Here is a 26703-nt window from a genome sequence, read left to right on the forward strand (position 1 = left end):
CATACTCCACCTATTCAACACTCCCTCCCCCCAACCCATGACCACGGATATTTTTTTCTGTATCCATAGCTTTGCCGTTTTCAGAATGTCTTACAGTTGGAATCATACAGTTTCCTTTTCATATTGACTTCTTTCATAGCAGTATAAATTTAGGATTCCTCCATGTCTTTTCACAGCTTGATAGCCCACTTCCTTTCAGCAGTAAATACTGCATTGTCTGCGTGTACCATAATTTGTTTATCCATTCACATATTGAAGGCCATCTTCCAAGTTTTGGCAATTAGGAATAAAACTGCCATAAACATTTGTGTTCAGGTTTTTATGAACATACATTTTGAATTTGGGTAAATATCAAGGAGCATGATTTTTGTGATCTTATGTTAAGAGTGTGTTTAGTTTTGTAAGGAACTGCCAAACTGTCTTCCAGAGTGGCTGTGCCATTTTGCATTCCCGGCAGCAATGAATGAGAGTTCATGTTGCTCCGTATCCTCACCAGCATATGGTGTTCTCAAAGCTTTGGATTTTGACCATTCTAATATGTGTATAGTGATATCTCATTGTTTTAATTTGCAATTCCTTAATAACATGATGTGGACAATCTTTTAATATGCTTGTTTGTAATCTGTAAATCTTAAGTGAGGTGTCCGTTCAGGTCTTTTACCCATTTTTTAAAACCTGGCTGTTCATTTTGTTATTAAGTTTTAAGAGTTTTTTTGTATTTTGGATAACAGTCCTTTATCAGATAAGTCTTTTGCAAACATTTTTCCCAGTCTGTGGCTTGTCTTCTAATTCTCTTGATTCATTGGTATATTTAGATCATTGATGTTTAAAGTGATTGGTAGAAATAGATTGAGATATTTTTCATGGCTCTCATTTTTTTAATTCCCTTTCTTTTCTTTCTTTTTTGTCTTCCCCTTTTTCTTTCCCTTCTCTGGGTTTAATGGAGTGTTTTATGTGGTGCCCATTAATAGAATGAATACTCATTAACAGAATTTAAATTACACACACACACACACACACACACACACACACATATATTAAAAAGACTAACACAAAATGGATTATAGACTTAAACATACAACCTAAAAGCTATAAAACAACTCAAGGAAACATTGGATAAAATCTTTGTGCTTTTGTGTTAGTCAGAGATTTTGTAGATACACCACCAAAAACATGATTCATAAAAGAAAAAAGAAATTAAAATTGTAACTTTACTAACCATTGTCACCCCAATAAACTTTAATTTAAAAAAAAGAAAAGAAATGACTCAATAAGAAAAATGAGGAAAATATTTGAAAGACATTTCATCAAGGAAAATATATGGCTATCAAATGAGCACATGTAAAGATGCTCCATATCATTATTCATTAGGGAATTGCATATTAAAAACTACAGCAAGACACCACTTCACATCCATTAGCATGGCCATAATTAGACAATTCTAAGTGTTCCCAAAGCTGGAACATTCATGCATTACTGCTGGGAATGGAAAATGGTGCCACCGTATTGCAAAGCAACTCTAGAATGTTAAACATAAATTTATCATATAAACAATTCTACTCCCAGGAGTCTACAGATGAAAAGTGAAAAATGCATGTCCCCACAAAGACTTACATGTGACTGTTCATAGCAGCGTTAAGCATACTAACCAAAAGTGAAAATAATCCAAATGTCTGTAAAACTGACTGGATAAACAAAATGTGGTATATCTGTACAATGGAATACCATTCAGCAATAAAATAGAATGAGCTATTGATATGAAAAGCAATATGGATGAATCTCAAGGTGAAGAAGCCAGACAAAAAGGAGTACATATGGTTTTATTCCATTTATATAAATTCTAGAAAATGAAAACATCCAGAGTGACAGAGTGGATCATTTGTTGCCTGGAGATAAGGTGATGGAGAGGTTTTAGGAGTTATAGATACATTCGATAATTTTAAGTATTTTCTCAGTTGTGTACATATAACAATATATACCAAATTGAACACTTTAAGGATAAACAATTTCAAAAATCTATGCCAATTATACTCCAATACAACTGTAAAAAATGTAAAAGTGAATTTCAAAAAATGTGTATATTCAGCACATAACATCTCAAATGTAAGCAAATAATAATTGAAGAGTGAAATTGTGAAGACTGTAAAATGTGTCTTAATTGACACCCTGGGATAGAAGCATGGGAGGAAAAAAGACAGAATATAGATAAAGAGACAGAGAAAGACAGAATTGAGAGAGAGAGAATCCTAATTCCAGTACAGCCAAGACAATATTTGGGATAAAATGTAGGCATTTTCAGAGTTCAGTGTTCAGACATGCAAACATTAGGTTTCCCCAATGTGAGCCTACCAGACACCCTGTCTGTCCCCCGCCTCATCCACCATGTGTCTTTCTGCCAAACCCCCTGAACTTCTTCAACTATCTCCTACCATATGCTTGAGGGCTGTGCAGCCTGAGAACCTCATGGCCTTTCCTGTCACAGGCTGCTTGCTGGCTCCCTCCACTCATGCACATGTATGACTCATGCACTGGGTCCTCCCAATTTTTTTCTTCTTTCCTTTTGGGACTCCTTGTAATCGTATTGTGCTCCCTCTATTTCTATTATCTTTATTACACAATTATTATTCAATACCAATTACAGTGGAAGTGCTGAAGATTAAAAATATATCGTCCTATGGCAGATCATTTTTTTTTTTTAGCTATTTTGTGCTTTCTATTCCTTTTTTCCTTTGTTTGTTTCCTTTGATTTTTTTTTTTAAATTTTTATTGGGTTAACAGTGTTTTTTTTTCCAGGACCCATCAGCTCCAAGTCAAGTAGTTGTCCTTCAACCTAGTTGTGGAGGGCACAACTCAGCGCCAAGTCCAGTTACCATTTTCAATCTCGTTACAAGGGGCGCAGCCCACCATCCCATGTGGGAATTGAACCGGCAACCTTGTTGTTAAGAGCTCATGCTCTAACCAACTGAGCTAACCAGCCGCCCCTGTTTCCTTTGATTTTTAGGTGCTCTCCTCAACCTGCTCATCTATCTTGCTACTAATTTAAAAAATATTTTCATTCTCCTTTTTATTGTCTTTAGACTTATCTTCCCTGACTAACATTTTATCAGGTTTATTTTTTTTGTTTTGTTTTTAGCATACCTTGTTTCCCGTGGCTTTTTTTTCTTTCCTTAACTCCCTAATTATTTTTATATGCTTATTGTAATATCTTCATTATTTTTTTCCTCTCTTTGTTCTAGATTGCATGGGCTATTTAATATGATTTGGGGTGGGTGGGGATCATGCATTTCTTCCCTCTCTAGTTACTTTATCCTGAATGTACAAAATCCTGCCTCCCATGTGTAGAGGAGAGATGCAGTTCAGCCATGTGCTGTTAGATCTGGTGAGTGTATAGTAATGAGGGGTCAGGGTGGACATCCTAGCTGCCTCCACACTAGGTGGCCCTGCTGGTCAGTTTTCAACTTTACATGGCCAGGGGGAAGCGGCACTGGGCAGAGGTGTGTCCATTCCAAGTCGTAGTCCCCCAGGTCTGTAAGGGGGACGATTTGATAGCCCAGGGGCCACAGAGTCACTGATCAGTTTAACTTTCTCATAGCCTCTTGCCATCGAAGACTGGAGCAGTGAAGGAAGGCAGCAACTGCCCCAAGGTGACATAGGTGACAAATTAAAGTTCTTTCTCAACTCCTCTCTTCCCTGTAGCCTTTGGCTCTCATCCAGAAAGCCTGAAGGAAACCTCGATTTCCCCAGGGTTTTCTCACAGGACTTTGCTAGTTTCTGGTATCTGAGTTTCCCTTTCTAACTTCTGATTTCTCTCTGGTGATTTGGGGACATAGCTAGCTGCCCATCTGTCTGTTCCCTGAGGCTGTGTTGAATTAGACTCTTCATAATTCCCTCTAATCTGATCCCCACCCCATTGCTGCCACACCATTTTGGGGGCTTTACCTTTTCTTGCTGGAATATTCATTTCAATTGGACACATACTGAATGAGACCTTCCAAGTGCTGGGTTCTGTGTAGGCCACTGATGAATAATATGGTGGGCTGCATAACAGATGAAAATCCCTGCCCTCCATTTGGCTAAATTCCATGGTGTGGGGAAGAGGAGCGATCAACAGAAAACAAAGATACATAGGCAGAATGTTAAGATTGCCTGATGGTGATAGGAATAAGGACAAAAATTAGCAGATAGGTTGCATAGGGACGTTGGGGTGCGCTTTGAAACTTTCGGAAGCATGTCCAGTACAGTTGTCACAAAGGAGATGTATGAACGAAGACCTGGAGGGAATATAGGGGGAACTGTGTGGGTAACTGGGGTGGTGTACCAGGCAAAGGGAGGAGATGATAAAGGGATGGCAGTGAAGCTGCTGGGTTCCAGACACTCTGGGTGGTCTGTGAGGCTGGAAAGAGCAAACAAAAGTGGGGAGAGGAGGAGCTGAGGTGGACAGGACATGGAGGCCAGGCAAACAGGGTCTCCAGGCCACTGTTAGGCATCTGGCTTCTACCCCAAGTCAGTGCTGCTCAGAGTGGTCAGCAGAACATGCCCATCCTCACTGTCTCCTCTGTGAGGTTGGCGTGGAACCTGAGTACAACTGAAGCAGAGCCTGGTTGGGACCCCGGGAGTAGACGCCTCATCACATCCACCCTGGCCTCATCTTTTCTTGACCTACCTATAGCTTAACAATAGATCATCCATCTCTCTGCAGCTTGAGCTTGCAATGTCCCATCACACTCAGTTCCCTGTTTTAGAAAATTACCCTGAAATTTATGATCAATATCATTAGGCTTATTGCTCACAATCTCAGTGGTCTACCAGGCTACTGCCATCATTGTTCCTGGGTTGCTGATGCCACCAGACAACCGTGTGGCCAGAGGGAAGGCTCCAGGCAGATCCCTGGAACCCTCATGTAACCTCTGGAGTGACGCCCAGATTTTCCCTTAAATACCCTCTGCAGGTCTGAGAATGTTAAGGCAGTTTTTGAAGGTGTTAACCTGCTGCCTCCTCAGATCACCAGTGCTCAGACAATAAATGCTTATCCTACAACCCAACTCCTGTGTTGGTCTATTGGCTGAGCGGCGCAGGCAGCACGAGCCCTGGATTCAGTTTGCCTCTGCTTTCACAATCATTTAGAAACCATCACAGCAAGTTGAGAGTCTGTTAAATCTAATGATATCAAAGGACTTCCATTATGTATGGCTTTCTTTTCTGGTTAGTTTTCTATTTCTAATAAGTCATTGGTATTGCATCTTGTGAGAGTGTGTCCATGATAGATGGGAAGGAGTGTGTGGTGTGGGGATGGGCGAGTGCTTCACCAGAAGCGGTTGGGAAGTTCTGCCCTGAGTGACTGTAAAATCACCTAGGACTTCCACAGTGATGGGGGACATGGTCAGACTTGGTTGTAACAAGGTCCCTCTTGTGGTATCTTTGAGAATAGACTGAAGACTGGCAGGACGTGAGGAGGCCAGTCTCTAGCTGACCTAGATAATCTAGGGGAGAGAGAGGTTACTCGGCTGAGGCTCCTGGCTGTGGAGGAGTGAAAAGTGGTTTGACTCTGGATATAACTTGAAAGTAGAAGACAGACACAATAGGCTGTTGTACAGGTCTCTTCCTTGTCCAATACAATTCCTTTGCTCCCCAAACTCCCGCAGCTTCTGCGGGGTGGTCTCTCACCCACATGAGTCAGGAAGTAGAAGTACTGAGTTTCATAGAATCTCTTTCTGTTGCCTTTTTTCCTACTCAGTAAAGGATGCCCCTCCCAGCCACCTTTTCAAACCTGGAGGCTGTCACCATTGTAACTCTATCTTCACTCTCAGTCCTTGCAAATCTATCAAACATCATGTGTTTCTCAACATAAATAAGCACTGATCTTTCCCTTCCCACTGAAACAATCTTAGTCTCATTCCTTGCGGTCTCTTTGCTGGACTAGGAACACCTCGTCTGGGTTCCTGGGGCCCCTCTGGGATTGGCACAGGATGAGCCTTGTTCTCTGCTACACTTGCAATCACCAGTCTCAGAAAATTAAAACGGTTAACAAGTTTGTACATGACTCACTTGACCAGAATTTATGTGAGACTGATTCTCATCTCTGCATTCCCAATTAGTGTGAATGTTGGTACATCTCACTGCAGACATGGGAGTGTGTTTGATGATGGTCTCTTGCCCCAGGCCCAGGGGTTATATACTAGGTATTAGAGCTGGAGCTGGAGCAGGATGAAAATGACATCAGGGATTCATCAACAGTCAGATTTTATCCAATCACATCTTTACAAGTAATTGCATCACTGACCCCACGCCCCATAAAAGGGAAGAGCCTTGGGAAGTCACTTCAGATGAACCCACTGCAGAAAGGCAGTCACACAGCAGCTCAGCATTGGGTTCAAGACTTTGAAGTTGAGTGTTCTCCAGCAGGTGAGTTTCTTGAAAGAAAAATTTCTAATTGTGTGTTCATGTTTTGTGCATGTGCATGTGGATGTAATTTTCTTTTTTGGGGGGGATTCCTAGGTAAAAAGATATAGGGCTTTTTCAGGAAGTGGATATGGGTTTTTTTGACAGCTGCTGTGACCTTAAAAACTTGATGTTGTAGATTCTGTAAAGCCTGGCCTGATTGAAAGAGTTTTCCTGCAAATCTTTATATGACTCTGTTGCCTTGTTAATTTTATATTTCTAGTAATTCATTTTTATGTCATCTTGTGAAAGTGTTGGTGTCATGCAGGGACTCTGGTCCCACTCCCTGCACAAGAACGCAGGATATGGTGAGGCCAAAAAGGAACACCAATGGAGCCATGGATAGGGGGTTCATACCACTGGAGTCTCGCTGGCGACTGGGTTGGAGAAACAGGAAGCAGGATCCACATGATCTATAATCTGCCATCCGCTTCTCTACCAACTAACCAACCCCCTAGCGTAGTGGCAGTTATAGTAGTGGCTAATGGCTAACTGGTTACAGCTGATGGCCAATCAGTCACAGATGATGGCCACAGACTACCCGAGCCAGCACCTTTCCACATGAGGTCGAGAGCCTGGAAACTCCTCTCCTGGCTCTGTCCCCACATTTGGTGTCATGCAGGGCAGCATGCGGGGTCTCTGGTCCCGCTCCCCACATAAGAAAGCAGGATATAGTGAGGCCAAAAAGGAACACCCACGGAGCCATAGATGGGGGAGTCATACCACTATATTCTCACTGGTGTCATCCACCTCTCTGCAATCCGCTCTTGCTAGCTCAGCCACCATCTTCTTGCTAACCCCCATTTTCTGCTAGCGTAGCCACGGCAGTTATATTAGTGGCCAATGGCTCACTGGTTACAGCTGACAGCCAACTAGCCACAGCTGATGGCCATCCAATCACAGTTGATGGCCATTTACTACCTGAGCCAGCAGCTTTCCATGTGAGGCCGAGAGCCTGGAAACTGCACTCCTGGCTCTGTCCCCACGGTTGGTCTTTGGGGTGAGAGTGGAGGCTAAAATTTAAATTGTAAATATCAGCTATTTAGAGCCTTACTCATTGAGCTTCAGTGACAACTCTGAGAGCTAGGTGCTTTTAGAGTCCTGTGACACAGATGGGGACCTCATGGATACCTTGCCTGAGTCAAGCAGCTGGTTCCACGTTGGACCCTGGCAATCTGCTTTTGAATTCCAAGGTCTTAACCACAATGTTCCACAGCTGGGTCCCTGTGAGATGAAGTGCATGTCTGCAAGGGTGACCATGTGTTCTGAGTTAGTCCTGAAAAAAAGAAATTGTGGGGAGACCCAGAAGAAGTAGAGGGCATGGGATCTACAATGGCCCTGGATATAGAGAACCAGCCACAACACCTAAGATGGGTGTGGAGGTGTGAGAGCAGGCCCAGGCAAGGCCCCCTAGTAACAGAAACGACTTAGTATTATACTTTTTCCTCAGAACAAGGGAAATGTGTGTAACCTGAGTAGATTACCATTATATTAAGGCATCTGGTAGTTTGTAACAAATGGATTAGAAAAAGGGAAGAATGTATTCAGTTTTCTCCTGGGGTTTTGGATTCACCTTTGCCTGTTATTGATCAGATAAAGGTGGTTAATCTGATCAGACAGCTAGATGAGATTAACACTAAATGTGAAATCAGTTTTCTGGTATAAAATTCTTTTTAAAATGCAAATCCTTGAATTACTAAACATATATAAAATGGAAAAGTACATAAAAATAGTAAGTTATATAGAAAATGGATTTAATCATTTTTATCAATTTGATCTTCCAAGTGTTATGTGTGCAGTTGCCCATTTAATGTTATTTGCTTGAAGCAGAAACCAATGTTACTCAGAGGAAGAGTAACTTTATGGAGAAAAAAATGCACAAGGTGATGAGGGAAGGTCTCCTAAGAAATACGTCTCTGGACTGACCAAGTGGTATAGCTAGAGTGGCCAGACAGATGTCTGTGCTCGAGTAGGATTTTTCAGCATAGAGGACTCATTTGTATGGATTCTGGGCTATCTTTTCTATTATACTCACTTTTCTGTACTTTTTCTAATACTTGATTTTCCTACAATAATTAAAAGAACATACATTAGACGAGATTATTGTCTTCATTTAATTGCATCCTTAGTGTCCTATTTTTCATAAATCAAGTGATTCTGTATATATCGCTCTATATTGGGACATCATTCTGTTGCTCTGTTTGTCTATCTTTAAGCCACCATGACACTATCTTAATTGTTAGCAGTAGTTGAATAATAAAATTTTATTATCTGGCCGTGTGAATCCTCCAATTTTTTTCTTCAGAAATATCTTGTCTATTTTTTGGCCTTTTGATATCCATGTCATTTTGGAATCACTTTGTCAATTTTCACACATACATACAAATTTTCTGGATTTTCCTTGAAATTACACTGAATATGTAAATCACTTTGCAGAGAACTGACACTTTCTACAATATTGAATTTTTCAATCAATCCATAAACATGGCTTTTCTTTCCGTATGTTAATATTTTGTAGTATCTGTGTATGAGTTTATATCTTGCATATCTTTCATTAGATTTGTTCCTAGACATTTGGTATTAGTAATAGAAGTGATAAATTTTTTACTTTAATTTATTTGCTTGTCTTGTTATAGAAATTGATTTTGGAATATTGACATCTAGTCTAATATTTGTAAAATATTTTGAATTTTTCTTCAAACAAAATCAGGCCATTTATAAATAATAGTTGACATATTTTCTGATCTTATTTCTCTGGTTAGGTTCCAATTTAATGTTGTATAGAGTTGACAATGGGCTTCCATCTCTGAGTCTCAACGACAAAACTTTTAAGAATAATTTTTTCTGTAGTTATATTCTGTTTCTAGTTTACTAAATGTCTTTCTCATGATTGAGTACTGACTTTATTAAGCATGTTTAATATATCTGCTAAAATGATAGCATGTTCTTTCAAATCTGTGTGGTAAATCACACTGCTTTTTGAAATTTAACCCAACTTGCATATAGAAGATAAAATCCACTATTCATGAGGTAGTATTTTCCTTACATATCACTGGGTTTGATTTGCAAATATTTAGTTTCGAATTTCCAAATCTATGGTCATGAGTAATGGCCAGTAGTGTTCCTTTCCTTAATGGACTTAAGGTTTTGTTATCAGGAAGGTTAATTAATTTATTAACCTCATTAATTAATAGAGGAGCATCTCCTCCTTCTGTACTCTGGGAGAATTTTGGTAAGATTAGAGTTATTTCTGTCGTAAATGTCTTATAAAATTTACATATGAAATAATCTGGTTCTGAAATTTATGGTTTATTGTTTTTTAAGTATGCCAGTGACAGAATTAAATATCTATTCTATTCCTAGCTTGCAGTCTTTAAGCATCCACCACTATCAACACAGGACTTCAAGAAATGAATCCTGAGAAATATTGTTAAGAATGGATTTAGATCTCAGAACCTCATTTCTATGTGGACCAGACAGGGATGACTGTGGGTCAGAAAATATAGACCATAAACCCCACCAAAGACCCACTCTGCAAAAGGCAAAGGGGATTTTTGGGTTCCAGAACACTCAGCACAACTCATTTCCAAACCGCAATAACTTGTGTCCAACACAGGAACTGCAAAGTCATTTCACTCATGGCTGCAGCCAGAGAAACACAGCAAGGATGAAATTATTTCTTGTTTGGTCCTGGAACAGTTTATGATCAATAGACACAGCAGTGACACATCCACATTGAAGGAGAAATGGGGGTAAAGTGGCAGAACCCTGGAGAAATTCATGGAAGACCTGAGTGATGATGACATGAAGCCCCCCGGTTTAGTGAGTGGAGGGTTCTGACCTCTGGGGGGAGGGGCGTAGTGCAGTCTGTTGGGGTTGCCTGGAAGTAGAGAAAGAAGAGTTACTGTAGACCCAGTTATCAGTCCTCACCAAGGACAATCTGTTTTAAGTAAGCAAGGAAAAGTTTTATAAACATTTATTCAGTGGGACATGTAGGAGCCAACATATATACTTGATTTTCATGGGCAAGGTGGTAGGAAATCTCACTCAGAAATTGTCAGTTGGGCAGAAACCTCAAGGATGAGAAATACCTTGGCAAGAGCTGGTTTTTCCCTCAGAAAGCCTTAGTATTTGTCTTTTTTTCACTAGGAATGAAGAGATTATGAAATTTAATATAAGTAGAGATAAGGGCAGAACAAAGAGGTGTAGGAGTCCATAGAATAGAGATCCTGGGAAAGCCTGACTAGGTAAGTTTTCCACCATGGCTTTTGACACACAGCAGGTCTATATATGACAGTGAGTGGGCATTTAAAAAACAAAACAAAACAAAACAGGTGCAAGTCCACATGCAGGGACAGAAAGCCCTCTTTTCTGAGAATATGCCCCTAAGAGAAGTCATTGTTCATCTAACAAAATAGTTGTCAATAGGAACCCCAATGGTGAGCATGGGGACACCCTCCTGGACTCCCCAAGATATTTTCTTGGAAAAAAGACAAGGTGAGTGAGGGGAGCCCAGGTACCAGAGGGACGTTCTGTGTGGAGTCTTTCTTGGGTACAACTTCACTGAGTCACTTCTTTATTTTCACAGGAGATGAAGATAAAGAAAATGGTGACATTTCTTTGGAAATTTGTCAAGTAAATGACAGTGTTACTAGTCAAGGCAATCAAACACCTTCCTTACTCATTATCCAGGAGGAGAGCTGTTCTAGGCCTAAAGAGGGAAGTGTTTCTTTGGAGAATCCACTCAGCTCCAGAAGAGTGAGTCTAGGCACCTCCAGGTCCCAGGAAAGGGACCCTCTTATCAAGGTGTCCTTATGGAGATGGGACCAGCATCTGTCTCCAAGCCAGACCAGGTCACCCCTGAGCCTGTTCCTACTCACCAGAGCAATGTGGGAAACTCCACGTGTGGGAGGCACCAAGAAAGATTCCACAGAGCCCAAAAGTCATACCAGTGAGAAGTGTCCCAAGATCTTTAGGTATTTCTCTCGATTAAAAGTCCACCAGAGAAGACATAATAACGAGAGGACATTTATTTGTGTCGAGTGTGACAAAGGCTTCTTCCAGGCCTCAGACCTACATGTGCATCAGAAGATTCATGCAGGAGAGAAGCCTTTCAGGTGCAGCACGTGCACAATGTCCTTCAGCCACAGAACCAACCTCCTGGCTCATGAGAGAATCCACACGGGAGAGAAGCCCTATGTGTGTTCCCTGTGCCAGAGACGCTACCGCCAGTCATCCACCTACCACCGCCACCTGAGGACGCACCAAAAGATTGCCTTCAGAAGTGTTTTCCCCACACCAGAAGCTTCCTCGATGTAATATATATATATATATATGTCTGTGAAAATGTTTATTTCCATAGTACTCCTTTATGATTTATAATTTCCTGATTACATTTTCCATTTATTGTCTCCCCCACTAAAATGAAAGCTAGGGAGGGCAGGGAATTTCTGAGTTTTGTTCACCAACTACCTCAAGGGCCTAAAAAGTGACTGACATTTCAAATGACCAATAAATGTCTGTTGAATAAATGAAAAATGTAATATCTGTTCATTTCTTAAAATCCAGGAATATATCCCTTGTGACAAAGCAATGAGGTCCAACCCCAGGACATAAACACCAGCTAGAGGTGGTCCAGTGATCTTTTCCCTGCCTCTCCCCAACCTCCACACCCATTATCTTTAGTGCAGCCACCGGCACTTTAAAACAAGGAGTAGAGGCAGAAATCCAGAAGTAGCCTTAGCCTGTTTAAATGATATAATCATTTCTTTAATTCAACTGGAAATATTAATAGCTAAACTGGACGTAAATATAACTGGTGACTGGAAATTGCAGAATGCCATTTTATTAGCAGATACCATAAAAATCAAATGTTTTCTATTCATTGCTTCCAGAGATGGCAGTTATGGGGGGAGGAGGAGCTTCTTTGCAGAACCAGTTTGAAAGGGCAGTTTGGAGAAAAAGGATTCTGTGCAGTGCTGAGGCAAAGGCAATCATGCTGGTTATTTGGAATCCATTTGTGAGCTGGTCTCTACTAGGAAATTAGCGCGGAATCCCACTGAGAATCTAGAAAGTGCCATGTAGAATCTGTCAGAACCACGGAAGGGGGCACTGTGCAGGGTAAATTGTGACACTTCTCTGATTCCTTGTATGGAACCGTAGAAGAGAGAACTATTAGGCTGCGGATAAGGCTCCACCTTGTGGAGAAAAACATTTATCCCTCCATCTTCCAGGACTGTTTCCAGGTATTGTGCTGTGGTGAACATTCTACCACATGCTTCCCAGTACACACGAGGGAAAGCTTTTTGTAAAGTCTTTTATGGCACAGAGGGGCAATTTTTTTCAAATTGGTTTTAGTAATTAGAAACCATAATTGACAAGATCCTGGCTGTTCACGTCTTCTGTAACACTCAGTATTGTGACTGATCTGACTTAAATACCCAGACCCTGGATACTATTTATTGGATTAAGCTGGTAAAATAAAGGGGTAAAAGAAATAAGTTCTTTCTATCCACCCTCTGCTTAGCCAATACGCATGGATTTTGCAAGTTAAACGCACGTTTGATAGTTCTCTCTAACATACTAGATGCTTGGCATCGTAGAAGCGTTGAAGTCACAAGAAGACAAAATGATCGTCAGGCGTCCACCTATGGCTGGATCTAAGTGTCTGTATCCAGAGTGCATGGATTCAAAGGTTTCCCTGTAAACTTTGTACATAGTAAGTCTTCATATATTTGGGACTGAGGGTTAAATCCACAGGATGAAAGGTTAGAACAAAGAGTTATGGGACATGTAGTCCAGCCTGCAGCGCGCGGTGCTCTCTGGGAGCTGTAGTCTCCAGGGAGATGTGCGCAGGCGCAGATGGGATCGCTTCTCAAGGGAGACTAGAGGCAACCGCGTTGCAGATGATTCCTCCCGCAGGCAGCGGCCAGTGGCGGGGTTGGAGGTGCGTACTTCTGGAACAACCAAAATCGTGGACCCGCAGGGTGGTGTCCCTGCTAGGCACAGCGGGAGGAATGAGTCGCAGGAGACCAAAATTGGTCTGTTACGTGTGTTTGAGCTCTGGGAGATCAGGCTAGAAAAGACCATAAACTCTCCGAGCAAAAAGAGGTATGGAATTTTATAGGAGGGCGTAAACGAGGCTGTTTCCCCTTCAATGTTTCAGGGTTATTTTTGTTGCATTGTCTCTCAAAACAAAGGGTTTCAGGGCATGTCTGGTTCCACATTCCAGCCCCCAAGCCGCAGTGTGGACTGCCCTGGCCCACTGATCATAAGACCCTAGGCCAGCAGGTACAAAGTACAAAATAAGACAAGATGGCTTTTAAGATAAGAAGGTTTCTGCTCCTGGCTTAAAATATGGCCTAACAGTCCCCTAAAACATCCCGTGGAGAGCTGACGCTCCGAAGTGTTCTAGGACCTGTAGTCCTAGCATCCAGCTGTGCGTTGCTCTCTGGGTAATGTCAGCAGTGAGCTCTATGCCAAAGGGCAGTGGTTCCCCCTGGGAACGTGAGATCCAAAGCTTCTGCATCAGAAGTCAAAGTCTGCATCCTGGATTAGCTTGTTTTTAGTGTGTCTGCTCGAATACTGGGAAGGAGAGGGCTCCTGTGTAGGGTAAAACAAAGATCAGTGGATTTATCTTGGTAGTTGCCATCTGTTTATTCCAAGTGAAGCTGGCATACCTTTTACAGAAGTGAATCCATGGCGTGGTATGACCTAAGGTATTTATATTTGAAAAATGAATCCATTAAAATATTTTAATTGTTATGTGCAGGAATGTTGTGCCTCAGGGTATAAATGCAACCTGCTTCAGGGTTACCCTCTAGCATGTAACCCTGTTTACATTCTCCGTATCCCTGGTCACCATAGGGGTTTTGTTTATTCATTTGTAATCCTCACTTCACCAGCCGGGACCAGTTTCATTTCATTTCAGTCCTTTCCGAGTTGCCTCATGTAAAATCGCCACAAGTCTGTTTGGTCTCCTCACTCTATTTTGTTGTTCTCAGAACCTTTAATTTGTATTCTTCAGAATCTTTCCACAATTTCCCCTTTACATTGTCTTTCAGTGAGTTCTATGTCAGCAAAAATAAATAAAAAGTCAACATTAAAATATGTAAGTAGTCTAACTCTGAAAATCCCCTATTAATTAGCTGATGTATAATGTAAGGAAGGCTGGCCAGGTGGCTCAGATGGTTGGAGCACTGTGCTCCTAACACAGGTCGCCGGCTGCCTCAGCCGGGGGCAGCGCAAGGCTCATAATACCAGCATGGGCCAGGGAGCTGTGTCCTACACAACTAAACTGAGAAACAACGGCTTGAACAGGACAGTGAGGAAGGTGGAAGAAGGGGGTGGAAATGTAAGGAATGTGGCTGAGTTTCATATTTTCCCCCCACATCTTTTAGAAACCAAAACATGGGATTTTTAACTAGCATCTGAAGCGAGGTCAGTTTTGTGAGACTGAGTCCTTCAACCGGTGGAGTCAGATGCTGACCCCAAGTAATGTTGGAATAGGATTAAATTATAGGACATCTAGTGGTGTCAGAGAGTCATAAGTGTTGTTGGGAAACAACCAAATAACCACTTGAGGAGTTGCAAGACACAGTGACCACTTGCACTACTTATGTTGTGCTCTATAAACCGCTCTTGATTGACCAAAATGAACTGCTTGGTTATGGATGACACTTCCAAGGTAAATGGACAGCTTCCCTTTTGGAAGGTGGCCACTCTGATTGAAGACAGACAAATCAATCACATAAATCAGTGCAGTGGGCTGAATTGTATGCTCTTTGCCTCTATGCCCAAGTTTTTACCAAATCATGGGTAGTGACCAATGGTACCACCCACGGAACTGATTGCTCCCCACCCCACATTCTTACATTTAATCCCGAACGCCAGTGTGGTCGTATGGAGAGTGGGACTCTAAGGAGAACATTAAGGTTAAATAGGTCATAAGGCTGGGACACTGATATAGCATTCTTGTCATTATAAGAAGTGACACCAGAGAGCACTTGCGTGCTTTCTTCCTTTACCCCTATCTGCCTCTATCTGCCATGTGTGGACTCAGCCAGAAAGTGGCCATAGTCATCCTATCTAATGCAATTTTTAAAAATGAACATTTAAAGATTAAAAGAGGTCAGTGATGTCATAAAAATGGCACAGTGCGGTGAGCCTCTTGATATCTCCCCTGGAATATACAACAAATTGAACAACTATAACTCCACAAAGGACTTCCTGTGTAGCAGACAGGCAAGACTAAGAGGTGCAGTACTGAAATCACCTAAAGGTGGGTGCTATTGCGCAAGCAGGGGAGGAGGGAAGGGAGAAGTGCAGAGATGGGGCCGCGCAGGCACAGAACACAGACCTAGCTCGTTGCTCTGAGCTCACTGCATTCCGGAACTACCACAGCTGCAGGACACAGAAAAGCTCAGACTGCCAGGGCTCTGCATGTGGCCCACAGGGCTGAGGGGACAGCATATAACACGGCTGAACCCAACGCTCATGGCAGAGCCCTCAAGCAAAGACTGAGGGAAGAAGGCTGAAAATGGTGGTTTAAGCCCTCACTGTGGAACAGAGAATGGAAGCCTTAGGCACTGAGACTAGCCGCCCTCTCTCTACCCTCCCAGAGCTCACCCCACCCCCACCTGCCCAGTGCTAGAAACAGAACAGTACCAGTATCAGATCAAAACAACAGAATATTTGCAGTTCTGAGAACTGTGGTCCACAGACACGGACTCATAGCCCAACTAGTTCCTGGCAAAGGGGAGGGAGTTGTGGAAGCAGGACTGGCTGTGGTAGTGGTCACCGCCATTGCTCTGGGCCATGTTTCACAACCCACTCCACCGTTGTCCCCACCTATCTGGGCGGATCACTGCAGGAGTAAACAGAGCTGCTGAAACACATGTACTCTGAATCTGGTACAGGAAGAGCTTTGGAACTTCAGAAGCTCTCTGCATCCCTACACGCAAGTGGCACCATATGACCCAGGCAAACTGTTCACAGAGGAGAAGCCCACCTTCCAGGGAATCCCCCAATTGTGTGAGAAGCTGAAATAGTGCAGAGAAAACATAACACTACAGTGTGAGAGAGAATAAAAGGCTGCCGTTGGAGACAGAATGAAACATTCTATCTATAACTACTGTAAAACAAAGAAAGACCTCTTTCTATCAACCTGTTGAAGAACTCACTACTGTAGATGTCTAGGAAGAGAAATAACAAATCGTTAATTGCCATGAATAACGAAGGCAATAAGACAGCTCAGAAAGAAAATGAAAAGTCTCCAGAAAATGACTGTCATGCGGGGTATCATGTGGGGTCTCAGCTACCGCTCCCCACATAAGAATGCAGGACATGGGAGCCGGCCCAGTGGCTCAGGCGGTTAGAGCTCCGTGATCCTAACTCCGAAGGCTGCCGGTGTGTTTCCCACATGGGCCAGTGGACTCTCAACCACAAGGTTGCCATTTCAATTCCTTGAATCCCACAAGGGATGGTGGGCTCCGCCCCCTGCAACTAAGATTGAATATGGCACCTTGAGCTGAGCTGCCTCCCGGATAGCTCAGTTGGTTGGAGCACGGGCTCTCAACCACAAGGTTGCCAGTTCGATTCCTCGAGTCCCGAAAGGGATAGAGGGCTGCGCCCCCTGCAACTATGATTGAACATGGCACCTTGAGCTGAGCTGCCGCTGAGCTCCCAGATGGCTCAGTTGGTTGGAATGCGTCCTCTCAACCACAATGTTGCCAGTTCGACTCCCACAAGGGATGGTGGGCTGCGCCCCCTGCAACTAGCAACGGCAACTGGACCTGGAGCTGAGCTGTGCCCTCCACAACTAAGACTGAAAGGACAACAACTTGAAGCTGAATGGCACCCTCCACAACTAGGATTGAAAGGACAACTTGACTTGGGGAAAAAAAAGTCCTGGAAGTACACACTGTTCCCCCTTAAAGTCCTGTTCCCCTTCCCCAATAAAATCTTTTTTTAAAAAAAACAACAACAACAAAAAACAAGAATGCAGGACATGGTGAGGCCAAAAGGAACACCACGTAGCCATAGATAGGGGATTCATACCACTATAGTCTCGCTGGCAGCTGGGTTAGAGATACAGAAAGCAGGAGCCATGGGATCTGCAACCCGCCGTCCACTTCTCTGCCAAACAACCTCACTTGCTAGCTGCAATCTGCTCTTGCTAGCTCAGCCATCTTCTTGCTAGTCCCCATTATTTTTGCTAGCATTGCCACGGCAGTTATATTAGTGGCCAACGGCTCACTGGTTACAGCTAGCCACAACTAGCCACAACAGATCAGCCACAACTGATGGCCATCAAATCACAGTTGGTGGCCATTTACTACCTGAGCCAACACCTTTCCACATGAGGCTTAGAGCCTGGAAACTGCACTTCTGGCTCTGTCCCCACACTCCACCCCTACAGGGTCTCGCCTCACAATCTACGCGACAAGCATCTTCCATGAGGGGCCCTGTGCGAGGACCCTGGAGGTGAATGCAATATCCTGGACACAGCCAGGATCTCTGGGTACAGCCATGGTTTCTCAGGGCACTACCAGTTCTTCTGGGCACAGCCAGACTTCCTGGGCTTCTAGGGTACCACCAGTCTCCCCAGGCACAGCCAGGGTTTCACAGGGCACCACCAGTCCTTCTGGGCACAGCCAGACTTCCTGGGCTTCTTAGGGTACGACCAGTCTCCCCAGGCACAGCCAGGGCCTCTCAGGGCACTGCCACTCTCTCTGGGCACAGCCAGGGTTTCTCAGTGTACCATCAGTCTTTCTGGGAAGAGCCAGACTTCTGGCACAGCCAGGGTTCTCAGGGCACCATGCTGGAACAATAATGGCTCACAGGCAAGGTGCTTACATATTCTAGATGGCAGCCAGTCGAGACACAGGAAGCAAACATCCACTGATTCCACTGCATGGTGTTATATCCCCAAGCAAACAGTCAAGTGGTCCATCATATCAGGGATGGAAGGCAATTCCCCATAGTCCACATGCATAGTCCAGTCATGCACCAGGGCTGTGCATTGGCCCCACAACGTGTGCCCTCTCTGCAGGGCGAGGGCTCCAAGTCCTCCCCAACCTGGGGGTGAGGGCCTCAGCAAGCACTTCCCAGCCCACAGGGCCACAACAACCTTCGCTTTCTCTGGCCCACACTGGTTGGGGAGCCGTCCATGTGTTCCCACCCCTCCACGGGGGTCCAGCTCTCCAGCAGCTACGTGGCTTTTCCTATGCTGGTCGGAGAACCGTCCACATCCTCTTGGTCTTTCTGAGACTCAGAGTTCATATGCACAAACTGCTCCACTGCCCTTAGGAGAGCTTTGTCCGGCACCATACCATGCTCGCTGCACCATGTGTCATGCAGGGCATGAGGAAGGGTCTCACATAAGAACGCAGGACATGGTGAGGCCAAAAAGGAACACCCACGGAGCCATAGCTAGGGGTATCATATGACTATGTTCTCGCTGGCGCTGGGTTGGAGACACAGGAAGCTGGAGCCACACTATCTGCAACCTGCCATCCATGTCTCTCTGCCAACCAACCTCACTTGCTAGCTGCAATCTGCCATGCTAACTGAAATCTGCTCTTGTTAGCTCAGCCACCACCTTCTTGCTAGCCCCCATTTTTCTGCAGTTATATTACTGGCCAATGGCTCACTGGTTACAGCTGATGGCCAACTAGCCACAGCTGATGGCCATCCAATCACAGTTGATGGCCTTTTATTACCTGAGCCAGCACTTTTCCATGTGAGGCTGAGATCCTAGAAACTGCACTCCTGACTCTGTCGCCGCAATGACTTAAAGATATGGAAACATGTGACTTAAATGACAAAGAATTCAAGATTGCAGTTCTTAAAAAAATCAACGAGATGCAAGAAAACACAAACAGGCAGTTAAATGAACTCAGAAAAACAAAGAACAAAATGGACATTTTACCAAACAGATTGAAATTTTAAAAAAGAAGCAAATAGAATTTCTGGAGATTAAGAACTCAATAAAAGAAATGAAGAATGAAATAGCCAGCTTAGGTAGTAGACTTGATCAGATGGAGGAAAGAATCAGTGACATCGAAGATAGAAATCTGGAAATGGCCCGATGGAAGAAGAAAGAGACTTGAGACATAAAAGAAATGAAAGAACTCTACAAGAACTTTCGACTCCATCAGAAAGAGCAATATAAGAATAATAGGCATACCAGAAGGAGAAGAAAGAGAGAAGGAAACAGAGAGTATATTCAAACAAATAGTCGACGAGAACTTCCCAAACTTGTGGAAAGAACTGGATACTAGAATCCAAGAAGCAAATAGAACACCTAATTACCTCAACCCCAACAGGCCTTCTCCAAGGCACATTGTATTGAAGATGTCTAAAATCAACAACAAAGAAAGAATCCTCAAGGCAGCCAGGGAAAAGAAGACGGTAACCTACAAAGGAAAGCCCATTAGATTACCATCAGATTTTTCAGCAGAATCTGTACAAGCCAGGAGGGAGTGGAACCAAATATTCAAACTATTGAAAGAGAGAAATTATGAGTCAAGAATAATATACCCAGCAAAGATATCCTTTAGATATGAAGGAGTAATAAAGACCTTTCCAGACACACAGAAGCTAAGGGAATTTTCTAATACACAATCTGCACTATAAGAAATACTGAAGGAGGCTATTCGACCAGCATCAATAGGGATAATTTGTGGCAACCAAAACATAAAAGGGGGGAGAGTAAAGGCCTGAACCAGAATATGGGAATGCAGAAGGTAAGCATGCTGAAGAAAATGGAATACTCTAAATATCAAACATTCTTTTACATAAACTTAATTGTAAACACTCAAAAAATATCTAAAACTGAAATATATAACATAATAAAAGAAGAAACAGAGGAGAAAATCATAGGATACCACCACACACAAATAATAGACAACAAGAAAAAGGCAAAATAACAATGGAGACACAGTGTTACCAGAAAACTAAACATAGAATTATAGGAAATCTTCACCCTAATCACCCTAAATGTAAACGGATTAACTCACCAATAAAAAGGCACAGAGTAGCAGATTGAATCAAAAACTAAACCCAACCATATACTGCCTCCAAGAGACACATCTCAGCTACAAGGACAAACATAGACTGAAAGTGAAAGGGTGGATATTGACACTCTAAGCAAATGGGATCCTGAGAAAATCACGTGTTGCCATACTGATATTAGATGAAACAGACTTCAGGATAAAACAGGAAACAAAAGACCAAAATGGACATTTCATAAAGATAAAGGGACTATACAACAAGAAGACATAACAGTCATCAATATTTATGCCCCCAATAAGGGAGCACCAAAATATACTAAGCAACTACTAACAGAACTAAAGGGAGAAATTGACCAAAACACAATTATAGTAGGAGACCTAAATACATCATTGACTGCTATGGATAGATCATCCAACAGAAAATAAATAAGGAACTAGCAGGCCTAAATGACACATTACATGAAATGGACATAATTGACATTTAGAGAGCACTTCATCCTAAAACATCAGACTACACATTTTTTTCTAGTGTACATGGAACATTCTTAAGGATAGGCCATATATTGGGACATAAAACTAGCCTCAGCAAATTTAAGAAGATTGAAATCATACCAAGCATATTCTCTGATCACAAGGCTTTGAAATTCGATATGAACTACAAAAAGAAAGCAGGAAAAACCACAAATATGTGGAGATTAAACAACATACTTTTAAAGAATGGCCCAGTCAAAGAGGAAATTATAGGAGCCATCAAAAGCTACATAGAAACAAATGAGAATGAAAATACATCCTACCAAAATTTTGGGATGCAGCAAAAGCAGTTTTAAGGGGGAAATTTATATAATTACAGGCCTATCTCAAGAAACAAGAAAAATTCCAAATAAATAATCTCACTTACACCTTAAAGAACTAGAGAAAGAAGAACCAATGAAACCCAAAGTTACCAGAAGAAAGGAAATAATAAAAATCAGAGCAGAACTAAATGAAATAGAGAACAAAAAGACAACAGAAAAATTGATGTGACAAAGAGCTGGTTCTTTGAAAAGGTTAATAAAAGTGACAAACCCTTGGCTAGACTCACTAAGATAAAAAGACAAAAGACACTAATAAAATCAGAAATGAAAGTGGGGAAGTTATCACGGATGCCACAGAAATACAAAGGATCATCCAAGAATACTATGAAGGACTATATGCCACCAAATTCAATAATCTAGGAGAAATGGACAAGTTCTTAGAAACATACAGCCTTCCTAGGCTGAACCATGAATAACTGGAAAATCTAAATAGACCGATCACCAGTAACGAAAATGAATCAATCATCCAAAACATTCCCAAAAGCATAAGTTCGGGACCAGATGTCTTCACTAGTGAATTCTACGAAACCTTCAAAGATGATCTAATACCTGTCCTTCTCAAACTCTTCCAAGAAATTGAAGAAGAGACAATAGTCACTAACTCATTTTATGAGGCCAACATTACCCTGATACAAAACCTGATAAGGATAACACAAAAGAAGAAAACTACAGACCAATATCTCTATGAATAAAGATGCAAAAATCCTAAACAAAATTCTAGCAAATCGAATGCAACAATACATTAAAAAGATTAGTCATCACGACTAAGTGGGTTCATCCCAGGGGCACAAGGATGGTTCAACATATGCACATCCATCAATGTGATACATCACATAAACAAAATAAAGGGCAAAAATATGATTATATCAATTGATGCAGAAAAAGCATTTGACAAGATACAACATCCATTTATGATTAAAACACTTAATAAAATAGGTATAGAAGGAAAATACCTTAACATAATAAAGGCCACATATAACAAACCCTCAGGTAATATCATAATTAATGGTGAAAACTGAAGCCCTTTGCTCTACATGATAGGGCTGTCCACTATCACCTCTGCTTTTCAACATAGTGTTGGAAGTCCTTGCCAGAGCAATCAGGCAAGACAAAGAAATAAAAGGCATCTAAATTGGGAATGAAGAAGTTAAATTGTCACTCTTTACAAATGACATGATACTTTACATAGAAAACCCTAAGATTCCACCAAAAAGCTATTAGAAACAATAAACGAATACAGTAAAGTTGCCGGCTACAAAACCAACATAAAAAAGTCCATTGCATTCCTATATACTAACAATGAAATCTCAGAAAAAGAAATAAAAAAAAAAATTCCTTTTGCAATTGCAACAAAAAGAATAAAATTCCTAGGAATAAACTTAACAAAGGATGTGAAAGAACTATATGCTGAAAACTGTAAGGCATTTTTAAAAGAAATTGAAGAAGACACAAAGAAATGGAAAGACATTCCATGCTTATGGATTGGAAGTATCAACATAGTTAAAATGGCCATATTACCCAAAGCAATATACAGATTTAATACAATCCCCATCAAAATCCCAATGGCATTTTCAAAAGAAACGGAACAAAAAAGCATCAGATTTGTATGGAACCATGAAAGACCCCGAATAGCCAAAGCAATCTTAAGAAAAAAGAGCAATGGGGGAGGTATCACACTTCCTGACTTTAGCTTGTACTACAGGGCAACAGTAATCAAAACAGCAAGGTATTGGCAGAAAAACAGACACATAGACCAATGGAATAGAATTGAGAACCCAGAAATAAAGCCACATAAATATGGGCAGATAATTTTTGACAAAGAATCAAAAACATACAATGGAGAAAGACAGCCTCTTCAATATATGGTGTTGGGAGAATTGGAAAGCCACGTGCAAAAGAATGAAACTGGACTGCTATCTATCACCATGTACCAAAATTAATTCAAAATGGATCAAAGACTTAGCATAAGACCTGAAACAATAAACTGCATAGAAGAAAACATGGGTATTAAAGTTACGGAGCTTGGGTTCAAAGAACATTTTATGAATCTGACTCCAAAGGCAGGGAAGTAAAAGCTAAAATAAATGAATGGGACTATATCAAACTTAACAGCTTCTGCATAGCAAAAGAAACCATCGACAAAATAAAGCGGCAACCAACTGAATGGGAGAAGATTTTTGCAAACAGTGCCTCTGATAAGGGGATAATATTCAAAATATATAAGGAACTCATACAACTCCACCACAAAAAAACAAACAGCCCAATTGAAAAATGGGCAGAGGACCTGAAGAGACATTTCTCCAAAGAGGACATACAAATGGCAAATAGACATATGAAAAAATGCTCAACATCACTAATCATCAGAGAAATGCAAATAAAAAGCACAATGAAATATCACCTCACCCCAGTCAGAATGGCTATCATCAACAAGACAAATAGTAACAAGTGTTGGAAAGGCTGTGGAGAAAAAGGAACCCTCATGCACTGTTGGTGGGAATGCAGACTGGTGCAGCCGCTATGGAAGGCAGTGTGGAGCTTCCTCAAAAAATTACCAATAGAATTACCATATGACCCAGCAATCCCTATCCTGGGTATCTACCTAAAACTCTGAAAATATTTATCCGTAAAGACAAATGTGCTCCAATGTTCATTGCAGCTTTATTTACGGTGGCCAGCACATGGAAACAACCAAAATGTCTTTCATGGATGAATGGATAAAGAAGTTGTCGTATATATACACAATGGAATATTATTCAGTGGTAAGAAAAGATGAAATAGGACCATTTGTGACAACATGGATGGATCTTGAGGTTATAATGCTAAGTGAAATAAGTCAGACAGAAAAAGTAGAGAACCATATGATTTTACAGATATGTGGTATATAAACCAAAAACAACAAAAGAAGAAGACAATCAAATGAAAAACAAAAACTCATAAACACAGACAATAATTTAATGGTTACCAGAGGATAAGAGGGGAGGGAGTGGTAGATGAAGGTAAACGGTACAAATACATGATGATGGAAGAACTGACTTTGGGATTTATAGATGATGTAATACTGAATTGTATATCTGAAAGCTATGTAACTTTACTAACAACTGTCACCCCAATAAACTTTAATTAAAAAAAAAAGATTAAAAGGAAGATTCAAACCTGCCCCCTCGCATGTTTTGTGTTTTTTTTTTTAAAGATTTTATTGGGGAATATTGGGGAATAGTGTGTTTCTCCAGGGCCCATCAGCTCCAAGTCATTGTCCTTCAATGTAGTTGTGGAGGGCGCAGCTCAGCTCCAAGTCCAGTCAACCTTGTTGTAGGGAGCTCACACTCTAATCACCTGAGCCACCAGCTGCCCTTCCGGCAGCCCATCAGCAGCTCATTGTCTTCATTCTAGTTGTGGAGGGCGCAGCTCTCTGGCCCAGGTGGGAATCGAACCGGCAATTCTGTTGTTCAGAGCTTGTGCTCTAAACAACTGAGCCATCTGGCCGTCCTACATCTTTAAAGTATTTGCTTCAGTATCATCTTCTCTAGGAGTCTTAGTGTGAATGTCCTATTTAATGTTGTAACCCTTCCTTGACCACTAAACTTTGTCATCTGGGTCTGCTTTTTTCTATTTTCTATAGAGAACATAACACTCGGAAAAACTAAGAATTTAATAACTTAATTTTATTTAGTGCTCTCTTTCCATCCACTATAAATTAGGTTCCATGTTTGTATACTGATGGTTCAGTGTCACTACGAAAGTGTCCAGCAGAGATAAGAACTCAGTAACTACCTAGGAGAACACTTAGGGAATATTACATAAGATTTCTGTTCATTTGAACCACCCAGGTATTCATTCTATCTCATCTCTTTTATCTCTTTCTATCTCATTTGCTCCTCTGCCTTCAATTCCAGTACCCTCAGTGAACTCAGGAATGGGAAGAAATCATATTTTGATACAAACTTTCAAAATGATTAATAATCCTGGATAATGAGGTGCTCAGTTTCATTCTATCACTTATTAGATTCCAGTGTTTTCTGGCCTGCTCTGTGTTCCATGAGATTTTTAAAAAATTTATGGCAGTATAGATGGTATACAATATTTAATTAGTTATATTAGTTTCAGGTATACAATATAGTGATTTGGCATTTAGAGATTTTTAAAAAATATTTCACAGGTAAGTTGTTCCCCAGCTATTTCTGCAGTTTTCAACAGAAATATTTATATAATTCAGTATTAATTGCTTTCAGTAACTTTACAATCTGCAGATGTTTTTCAAAGATAATCTCAATGCTCTATGCAGACACTGTCACTGAAATTACAGGTGACATAATAATCACTTCCCAACAAGGAGATGACATCATGCTGTCCCAAATCTTTATCTTGGGTTAGATGCCACTTTCCACACCTGCACAGGTGCTGTCCGAGCAATCTTGGTCCTGACTGCAAATGTCATTTGGTAAGTGTCTATTTTTTTTTTTTTAGATAGGTGTCAGGTTCATAGTAAAATTATTCACAGAAAATACAGTAAAAACCATATTATGTGTGTTTTCTGGGATTGGATCCCAAATATATTTTGTATATAATGAGGAATGATGCTTCCTGAGAACACCTGATGCATCCCACCCCTTTGCCCACCTGCTTTAAGGAGGCCTGACACCCCTCCTCTCTCCTCAGTTAAGCTTTTGTGAAGTCTTTTCGTTTTTCTCTAAAGATGCTGAATCTCACAGCGTTCACTTCAAAGACTTCACATGGCAGACTTTTGCCCAGCAGCTAATGCTGCTGCTGAGCTCCCAGCTCTGAGTAGTTGCCTAGGGTCTGAGCACAGGGGCTGATGCGCACATTTGGTTTTGTTATACTTAGTTGTGAGCCTTTTGTGCTACTGTTTGTAATGATTTAGCTCTAAAACTTCTGTCATCACTAGAAGAGTGTTAACAACTGTCTCCTGTTTAGAGACCTAAAAGTCTAATCTCATCCCACAACTGAAGAAATGATTATTTGAAGAACACTGTGTCTAATATTTGTAGGGTTTGGAAAAAAAAGAATAATCAGAGTTAACTTCAGTTTTCCTAAGATAGTAATATTACCCTGGCATGTAATGTAACCATATCTAAAAGTGCCATGCTATTCTCATTATGCTATGAACCTATTGTTCTCTCTACACTCCAAGATGTGTGTTTATCAAACTTAAAAGAGTAAAAACAATAAATTTCCAACTGGACAATGGTTGGGTGGACAGCTTCACACCCTTCTCTCTAAGAGCAGGAGTCACTTAATTTACAGCTTCCCTTTGTTGCCCCAAAGCCTGTGATCAGGGGAGCATCATGATGCTTTATTGTCACGTTTGGCTGAAGTCTTTAAGGGCTGGCATGATCAACAACCACAGCAATTTCTGGGTTCTCAGGATTCTGATCTGG

The 26703-nt window shown here is 41.5% G+C and overlaps 1 pseudogene; it reads left to right on the top strand.

Moving 5' to 3' along the window:
* The first annotated feature begins 9874 nt into the window (after positions 1-9874).
* LOC117035451 (zinc finger and SCAN domain-containing protein 4-like) lies at positions 9875-11757 on the top strand (annotated as a pseudogene).
* Positions 11758-26703: the final 14946 nt, after the last annotated feature.

This window comes from Rhinolophus ferrumequinum, chromosome 15 (assembly GCF_004115265.2).
Source record: "Rhinolophus ferrumequinum isolate MPI-CBG mRhiFer1 chromosome 15, mRhiFer1_v1.p, whole genome shotgun sequence".
Lineage (NCBI taxonomy): Eukaryota > Metazoa > Chordata > Mammalia > Chiroptera > Rhinolophidae > Rhinolophus > Rhinolophus ferrumequinum.